This window comes from Asparagus officinalis, chromosome 1 (assembly GCF_001876935.1).
Source record: "Asparagus officinalis chromosome 1, Aspof.V1, whole genome shotgun sequence".
Lineage (NCBI taxonomy): Eukaryota > Viridiplantae > Streptophyta > Magnoliopsida > Asparagales > Asparagaceae > Asparagus > Asparagus officinalis.
The window spans coordinates 56,358,092-56,361,762 of NC_033794.1; positions in this window are offsets into that span (position 1 = coordinate 56,358,092).

A 3,671-nucleotide genomic window follows, 5' to 3' on the forward strand; every position below is an offset into this window, starting at 1 on the left:
AGTAGGAGTATTCTTTCGAATATGATAAAGTTCTAACCATCTTCAATACCTCCACACCAACAATAAGATCAAGCTACCACCGATTACAAATCAAGAGGAAACAAACAATATTTCGGATCCTAAGTATTGTGCGTACCACAGGAGGGTCCATCACCCCACCAAGACTTGTATTACGTTGAAAAGCAGCATTCAAGCATTGGTTGATGTCGGCATCATAACACTGAAAGAACCTGAATGAGAATGGCTTCCTCCGACATATATATGAGGTTAAACTGCTCCCATCCTCCGATAGGTATATGAGGTTAAACTGCTCCCATCCTCCGACAAGTATATGAGGTTATACTTCTCCCATCCTCCGATAGGTATATGAGGTTAAACTGCTCCCATCCTCTGACAGGTGTAAGTGGTTAAACTGTTCCTATCCTCTGACAAGTATATGAGGTTAAACTACCCCCATCATCCGATGAGTATAAGAGGTTTAACTACTTCTATGTGATACTCCAATAGGTATACTAGTATAAACTGTTTCCCTTATTTCTAGCAGGAAGTTCCTAAAAAATATTACACATAATATTCTTAAGGATAACCCGAGATCAAAGGTTTGTTCAAGTCTACACCCAATACGCGTTGTCTAGTATCCTATTCCCGTAACAATGGTGAAGTCTATGTATTCAACATCATAGCACTAAGTCTAAGAGAGTTAACTCTTTTAGCACAACGTTACATGTGGAACGGACTTAGATGATCCGCATGCTAGCCCGACTCAAACGGTAGTTGGTAAATGCTTATCAAATCCATTGATGGCTGAGGATTTGCCAAAAATCCTATAAGTTCGATAGTCATTGATACACTAGCTTCATTAGTTGGTCTCGTAACTTAAGTGCCCAAGACAACATCAATTCCAGCCGAAGTCTCCACGAGGAACTTTGAAAGCATTTGCAATGATAGCCGTTTCAGCTCCAATAGCTAATCCTACAACCAAAACTCCCTTGTGGTTAAGTAAATAACTAACGGGACATAAAGGTGAAATCCATACATGCAGAAGAAGCAAGCCTCAATAGTTGGCATTGCAGCCTCTACACTTGGGATTGCCACATGTTGCAATAACGGTCAACGATGGTCAATGCGTAGCCATGAGTTAACGCTAGTCAACATATTGCGATGAAGGTCAATGTGTCGACAATTTTCACCAAAACAAGGCTTCGATCAATTCCAAAGCAAAGGATAATCCTAGGGAGTTCGATCGCGATTCAGATGTGAATCCCCGACAAAGATAATTAGTTCAACGTCGATTCAATGACACGAGCTAAGATCAGAAACTAATACATCAGTTTTAGTTGGAGACTTTGACAATTATTAGACGATAAATGCAGCACCAGAAAATTTTTAGCTATTCGACAAAATACTGAATATGCTAAAAATTAAAGAAGTCGAGAACTAAAGCTAATTACAGGTCCTTTTATACCGACTAAAGGCTGGGCATATCATATCTAAAGTATTCCAGACTCTTCTATAAAAGAAAAAAGACTAAAATACTTTGGAGGGGGTATCTGTAGGTGTTAAAAATTATCTATGGGTTCCCGCACGTAGTTCGAGACGAAGAGAAGACGATGAACATCATTATCTAAATCAAGAAGAATTATCTGATATCATAGAGAATCTAACAAATACAAAAAGAAAGTTGATAAAGGCTTCGATCAATTCCAAAGCAAAGGATAATCCTAGGGAGTTCGATCGCGATTCAGATGTGAATCCCCGACAAAGATAATTAGTTCAACGTCGATTCAATGACACGAGCTAAGATCAGAAACTAATACATCAGTTTTAGTTGGAGACTTTGACAATTATTAGACGATAAATGCAGCACCAGAAAATTTTTAGCTATTCGACAAAATACTGAATATGCTAAAAATTAAAGAAGTCGAGAACTAAAGCTAATTACAGGTCCTTTTATACCGACTAAAGGCTGGGCATATCATATCTAAAGTATTCCAGACTCTTCTATAAAAGAAAAAAGACTAAAATACTTTGGAGGGGGTATCTGTAGGTGTTAAAAATTATCTATGGGTTCCCGCACGTAGTTCGAGACGAAGAGAAGACGATGAACATCATTATCTAAATCAAGAAGAATTATCTGATATCATAGAGAATCTAACAAATACAAAAAGAAAGTTGATAAATTATATAAATCAATGTGATGGTACAATAACGAAGAAGCGACTCGACTTGGGGTTACATTTCACCCACAAAGGAGTAAGTACCACTCGTGTCTTGCTCATCCCATAAGTGTATTAACTATGGGAAGTTATAGAGATATTCGTAAGCTTTTGTAACTTCCCACTGACTCAGAAGTTTAGTCCTACATCGGTGGGAAAATAAGGAATTAAAGGCTTTATATAGTGAAGCTAAAGACTCAAGTGTAACATCGGCTAGTCGATTTTGGCAGTGGTTTGAGCCAAATAGCACGTTACACTTGCTGGGTCCCACAGCTTGTACGCGCTAATGGGTCAGTGGGATTGGGGTGTGACAGCTTTCTAACACACCTTAGATCACTACATTTCGAGGTTGGATGAGGGAGTTAGAGCTAAAATACCCGAGACAGTCCAGACTATTTCGCACCTACGAGACATTAATTATGTCTTGCACATTTTGGCCATGATACGATTCGAATCTAAAGAATCTCAAAAAACAAAAGTTGTAGGTCTCTTTGTTAGATTTCCAACGCATCTTAAATCATCTCATTCCTAGGTTGGACGAAAGAGTTAAGACCAAAATACCCAAGACAGTCCAAGCTGTCTCGGACATGTGCAAGACAGTCGAAGTGACTCACGACCAGGTCAGCTCCCGACGTGTTTTCTGATAATATTGGCTTCTAGAAATCCTTGGGGTCATCCATAAACATGTGAGATTATCCTTAAACATGTGGAAGCTTTTACACAACCAAAAACCTACCTAAACAGATAATAACGGTTGTTCTTCGACCCTATCCACAAACACGACATTCCTATCCACAAACACGATATTTAAAGCCTATAAATACACCCCTAGCGCCTTCATAAAGGTAGATCTTAAGGGAGTAACGAATTTTAGAGGAGCTAGGGCGAGATTCTGACGAATTTGAGAGAGGCTAGCAGATTTTGGCGAACTCCGACATAAAAAATGAGCGTTTCGAAGGATCTGAGCCACCCCATTGAGATCAAGCTTGTCCTTGATCTCGAGAAGAGTCGTAATCTCTCTGGGTCGAGATTATCACTTCAGCGATTACTTCCTTTGTGAAGTAAGAGCTTTAATCAATCTTCTATCAACCAGATCTGATCCGAGGCGGTCCACGGATAAACCCCGGCACAGGCAAAGATCTCACGCAAACAGAGACTAATAAATAGGATATGTGTGTTATTTGAAGGAGATTATAATTTTTATTTTCATTGTGTAAAGGTCTTATAAAAAGACTAATATTTTTGAACGGTCAAAGTTGTAACGAGTTATACAATGAAGAAAGCAATTTCTAAACCAAATAGTGATGTGGGAACAACTATGCAGCTACCAAGGGAAAAGCAGTTATGAGGTAAGATGTAGTTAGTATATATAGTGTAGTTAGCGGGTGTGCGCACACATAAACACACATATATAGAGAAATGATAAAATAAGATGGTGAGCTCAGATTCTTATCA